We start from the raw sequence: 6,584 nt of genomic DNA, 5'->3' as shown, positions 1-6,584 counted from the left end.
TGTTTATTAAACGGGTGATCTCTTCACAGGAGAAAAGAGGTTATTTACGAATGAAAAAAACTGAATTGATTACCTTACTTGGTTTGGACTACAACAAACTCCCGTCTGTCAGAGAACTCAAAGCTAGCGCAAGAAAGTGTGAGCTGAGAGGTTATTCTCGAATGAGAAAAGCTGAATTGATGGATTTACTGATTGACAACAAACCAGTTATTGATGAAGCAGTCGAGTTACGATTGTTCCCACAAATCATGCTGGTTGTAAATATCTAAGAGGTTGGAAGATGGATATTCATTCCAACATGGATGTCAATGATTGTAAAGCCGTCATATCAAGCAAAATTAATGAGGAGGTAGATGAAAAGTATAAAATATCAGCTAACAGTAAAAATGTCCTTGAGTAAAAATTACTCAGATGACAGTGTTGAATATGCTGAACCTTATTTTCCTTATGGGATCGTCATCACATGCTTATTAAAATTATTTAAACTGATTGTCATCACATAATTAATAAAACTGATTGTCATCACATAATTATTAAAACTGATTGTCATCGAATTATTAATGAAACTGATCATCTTCGCATAATTAATGAAACTGATCGTCATCACATAATTAATAAAACTGATTGTCATCACATAATTAATAAAACTGAAGACCACGATACATTTTCAGGGCTTCGGTCTGGTCCAGTCTGCTGACTTGGTTGATGCATGTCGTCGATCCCGATTGCGTGGATCGATGCTCATGATATTAATCACTGGATTGTCTTGTCCAGACTCGATTATTTACAGACCGCCGTCATATAGCTGGGATATTGCTGAGTGCAACCAAACAACCAAATCATCCACATTGTGACAAGCTGATAACCCCAAGATCCATAAGAAGGTATAGACATGGTTTCGACAAAATACGGATCCCCTCGTCACAAAGGCGGGGGGCACGGTGGCCCAGTCGTCTAAGGTGCCGCGATTCGCTGTGCAGAGTTGCGTCCCTTGGGCACGCCAGAAACCTATGATTGTGTGTTCGAATCCCGGTTCGCCCCGATTATGTTTCTAGGTTTGTCAGCACCATACCCGTGCTCGTGGGTTTCACCGAAGTGATAAACGTTTGAGACCTGCATCAGTTCGGGCTTTCCTCCCACATTAAGCTGACACGCCGTGATATAACTGGAAAACTGTTAAAAGCGGCGTTAAACCAAACTCACTCACTCACTCACTCATCACAAAGGCGGATCCAGTTGTGACAACCATTGACCCCCTGATGAAAAGACAATTTGTTTACTGCATTTGCACCTCACCTCTTTTTCTGTTGTAGCTGCCACATGTATGTCCGATGTTAGTGTTAAGACGGCATGAGTTATCCATCTGGTTCAGTTGTTTGCAGGCGATGTGGTAATAACTGGACAAGGCATGGCAGACCAATGAAAGCAGAATGCCACACCAGATAACACACATGTAGGAGTATCGTTTGAACATGTCTGTGTGAAGGCGAAAAATGAATACTCTTCACAATATGAGGACGGTACTTATTTTAATGCCAGACCCAGAACAGAGTCATTTGAAATTGTATCTGTATAGTACGGTGGCCCATAAGAGACATGGAGTCTGTTTATACAATGGAGATGAACATATTGCTTATTATCACCGCGGTGGGAATATTATCAGTGCGGTGGAAATAGTTTTCACCTCGGTGGAAATAGTTTTCTGTATTTTCATTTTAGTTTTTGACATTTTCGTTTTGTGTTTTTGACATTTTCATTTTAGTTTTTGACATTTTCGTTTCGTTTTTCAGCGATTCAATATCTTCTTTACACATGATTTATCACATATTTGTAAGACAAATCGTGTTGATTTGCAAAAAGTTACGATAAATGTAAGTGAAATATCAAAATATGGAAAAACAGACTCAATGTCCCTTATGGGCCACCGTAGTATAGTATAAACTGTTAGCAGCTCAGTAAATATTTAAGAGATGTCGCCTTTGCATTATTGATCCTGGCCATATTGCTAGTTGTGTAAAAGGTCGTTGTAAGCAATATTATCATCTCCATTGTATAAAACCATTGCACTGACAGTTTAGCTTCTACAGCCTCATCTTAGCGCTGTGTGACATACATGTCGGGGACGACTGAAATGTTTGAGTTTAGAATTTAAAAGAAATGTTTTCTGATATGAGACTCATAAACATGTTTTCCAAGTTATGTAAGCTAACTGTTTCTTTGGAAAATAAATCAATGATATTTCAAGATTCCTTTGATGAAAATATTTGTGATGTTTTAAACAACAAACCAAAAAATGTAAACACAAATGTTCCTCAATACTGTTAAAAAAGGCAAGGAAAGTGAAAAGAAATTATTGCAATTTTGTTGTGGATAAATCGTCCCAGATTAATTAAGTCAATTCACGAGAGAGAAATATCATAATATTCGCAGAAAGTATTTAAATGTCCAAGTGAAAGTTCTGAAATCAATCGGATTCCAAAACAAAACTATTTGGGGATGTGGCCTAAAGCTATGGGCCTGATGGTGCACATAAGCGTGACAAATGTTTTCATTGGCTGATGTATAGATTTGTGATGCTTATCAGCCATACCGATATGTCAGGAAGCGACCTTTCTAAAAGTGTTGCTATTTCCATTGTTCCTACAAAAAGTAACATTCCATCGTTGCTGAGTGTGTGAAACGAACTTTCATCTTGACATTGTGAATGATTAAAACAACAATTCATATCTGTAACTAGCTTTTAACGACTATCATTTTTTTATGTATCATAAGCGGTGACTCCCCACTGGTCCAGCTGCTGGCTAAGGTATACTCCCCATCGTGTTTGTTTAAGCAATAAGCATATGTACACCCAGCATTAGTTTACTTTCAAATATATAATAAACAATTGATGAAACGTATATTATATCGTCTTCATTTGTCCGGTTTCACATTGACACATTTCCATTTGATTGTGATCAGAGTATTGTTCTGCTCAACCAGCAGTATCGAAATAAATTTGTGCAGATTTGGATACCACCTTCGAGATGATGATCTATGGCTTCGTCCCACTACTTACTGACATAGAATTGTAGTTCGTAACAAAGTTTTAATGACGGTCAGGAATCATCTTTAGGAACAATGCCCCATTCATTTTGCCCGTCGTTTTTACGGTATTTTCCTTTTTAAATTATATTTTGGTCAACCTTTTGTGATTAAGAATTCCCTTAAGTATAAATCTGCAAAGTAACTATGTTGACTTTACTCTTTAAGACCCTAGTCTTTAAGACTATACTGTTTTATTGACGATATCCACGCCTACTCAAGGCCTGCTTGTGACTTAATGTCTATGCTGGCAGGACCAGATAGAGTTTACATAGATATCTTATGGCAAAAAGCAGTGGGTTTTGTGAGTAAACTGGTGTCAAAACAACATTGAGCTTAAGTTACTTCAAGTGGGTATACTAACTGACAAAATGTGTAACATTCAATTTAAGTAGGTACAATTTTGTCAAAACATCCTTCAATTTAGCTCAGTTCCCAGGTGGGTACATGTAGGGTCATAAGCAGCAAAGCAACATTGGGTTTAGTCTGTTCGCTCGCAACAGAACACCATCGACAGGCTAATTGGAAAAATGTGGAGAAATATGCACTGTCAGCGCTGGCCCCACGTGTATAGTGAGTGAGTGAGTGATTGAGTGAGTGAGTGAGTGAGTTGGGTTCAACAATGCTTTTGACAGTATTCCAGTTATATCGCAGGGGGGAATGTGAGAAGAAAGCTCGAAGTGATGCAGGTCTCAGACATTTACCACTTCAATGGAACCTACGAGCACAGGTATGGTGCTGACAAACCTAGAAACATAATCGGGGCGAACCGGGATTCGAACCCACAATCATGTTTCTGGCGTGCCCAAGAGACGCAACTCTGCACAGCAGACGACTGAGTCACCCGTGCCCCCACGTGTAGAAGTGAAGACGATTTGATTGATGTTTTGTTCATTATGTACTTTGCGAAGTGAAACGTCTCTGCCTAATTCATATTTTACAAATGTCTAACAGTTAATGAGTCTCAGGGTAGAAAGACATGTCTTAGCCACAACTTAATTATTCAGTGTGCTGTAATTCATATCCCCTTCTGTCTCCCCAACCCAATTATCATCTATCACAGGAAAACACAACTTAATTATTCAGTGTGCTGTAATTCATATCCCCTTCTGTCTCCCCAACCAAATTATCATCTATCACAGGAAAACACAAGTTAATTATTCAGTGTGCTGTAATTCATATCCCCTTCTGTCTCCCCAACCAAATTATCATCTATCACAGGAAAACACAAGTTAATTATTCAGTGTGCTGTAATCATCTATCACAGGAAAACACAACTCATTTATTCAGTGTGTTGTAATTCATATCCCCACTGCCTCCACAAACCCAATTATCATCTATCACAGGAAAACACAAGTTAATTATTCAGTGTGCTGTAATTCATATCCCCTTCTGTCTCCCCAACCAAATTATCATCTATCACAGGAAAACACAAGTTAATTATTCAGTGTGCTGTAATTCATATCCCCTTCTGTCTCCCCAACCAAATTATCATCTATCACAGGAAAACACAAGTTAATTATTCAGTGTGCTGTAATCATCTATCACAGGAAAACACAAGTTAGTTATTCAGTGTGCTGTAATACATATCCCCTCTGCCTCCACAAACCCAATTATCATCTATCACAGGAAAACACAAGTTAATTATTCAGTGTGCTGTAATCATCTATCACAGGAAACACAAGTTAATTATTCAGTGTGCTGTAATCATCTATCACAGGAAAACACAAGTTAATTATTCAGTGTGCTGTAATACATATCCCTTTCTGCCTCCACATATCACTTGGCATCTGTCACTGGTAAACACACTTTCCTCATTTTAAAATGTCATTTCATTTGATGTGGAAACAGTGGAAAACCACATAAACTACATGAATACATTTCGAAATCAAATGTCAAATGACAGGGATATTTGCAAGGGATACATGTCAGAGATGCCTCCTCGTCACGTTTCAGCAGAGTTCATGAGTAGACATTGATATATATATATATAGCACAAAGTTGCAATGTATACATAAGAGGTATCTACTCTGCAGTTGGACTATATCAAAGTGTAGGATAATCTCCACTCTACCATTCTATGCTTTGAAAACTGCACAAGGTACAAAAGTCCACTATTTTTGAACATTCAAAGAGGGGTCACAGATAGTTATATATAACACAAATTTTACTAAAGTTCAACATTTAAACACCCATAGTCTTGACTAGTTCAAAATAAGTGTACAAAACATAAATGTTTTTCATAAAGAAGTTGACAAATAACCCTCTAAACTTAGTCCTAAGATATATGTTTTAATTTCATCGCAACCTGCTATGCACGTTCGGAGTCTCCAGGTCATTCCTTGGAAATCAGCGTGACAAGTCATTTCTTGGAAATCAGCGTGACAAGTCATTCCTTTGAAATCAGCGTGACAAGTCATTTCTTGGAAATCAGCGTGACAAGTCATTCCTTTCGAAATCAGCGTGACAAGTCATTTCTTGGAAATCAGCGTGACAAATCATTCCTTGGAAATCAGCGTGACAAATCATTCCTTGGAAATCAGCGTGACAAATCATTTCTTGGAAATCGAATATGCCATTTCCCATTGTAGTGGTGACGGGTTGTAGAAATAGTTTAAAAATAGTTTAAAAAGTGCTAAACGAATGTATTTCTCCAACAAACTTTATGAATTCTACATTCTACTATTTATTTTACATGAGTAAGTTTATAACCTAGCAATTACCCCAAGTACATAGTAACAAAATCACAATAAATGCCGCCCCACCCCGAACTTGGATGTGTCAGTACTTGACCTACTTCACGGTTACTCACACCTCACAACTGTCAGTAGTTTCCAGTGTTGTCATTTACATTCTCTATGCCTCAGACAAGTTACGCGAAGCAAGAGTGAGTGAGTGAAATTTAACGTCACATCGGGAGTATTTCAGCCATATAATGACGAAACAGTAAAATGACAACCCCGACCTATGATGTGGTTCAACATTAACCTGTAGATTTACTGGGAATGAGCCTGATGGTACACGTCATTGCCAATGGAACAGGTTTTGGTTTGGTTTGGTTTGTTGTTTTACGCCACACTCAGCAGTATTCCAGCTATATGACGGCGGTCTGTAAAATAATCAAGTCTGGACCAGACAATCCAGTGATTGATATCATGAGCATCGATCCACACAATTTGGATTGATGACCTGGATCAACCAAATCAGCGAGCCTGACCACTCGATCCCGTTAGTCGCCTTTTACGACAAGCATAGTCACCTTTTATGGCAAGCATGGGTTGCTGAAGACCTATTCTACCCCGGATCTTCACGGGCCTAATGGAACAGGAGCATGACTGAACGGGCCTTTTTTAGGCTACAGACTAGACGACTATTATGACAAGAGAACCTGATTTGGCCTGTCAGTCTCAAGATTTTAGAATTAGAAGCCAGGGTGTGAAAAGAATAATACAGATGTGGCCCAGAAACAGTGGTTCTTGTATGATTTGCCTGATTGTGCA

Source organism: Haliotis rufescens, unplaced genomic scaffold (assembly GCF_023055435.1).
Source record: "Haliotis rufescens isolate VD_foot unplaced genomic scaffold, xgHalRufe1.0.p SCAF_14, whole genome shotgun sequence".
Taxonomy (NCBI): Eukaryota; Metazoa; Mollusca; class Gastropoda; order Lepetellida; family Haliotidae; genus Haliotis; species Haliotis rufescens.
Note: the sequence above shows the minus strand (reverse complement) of the source record.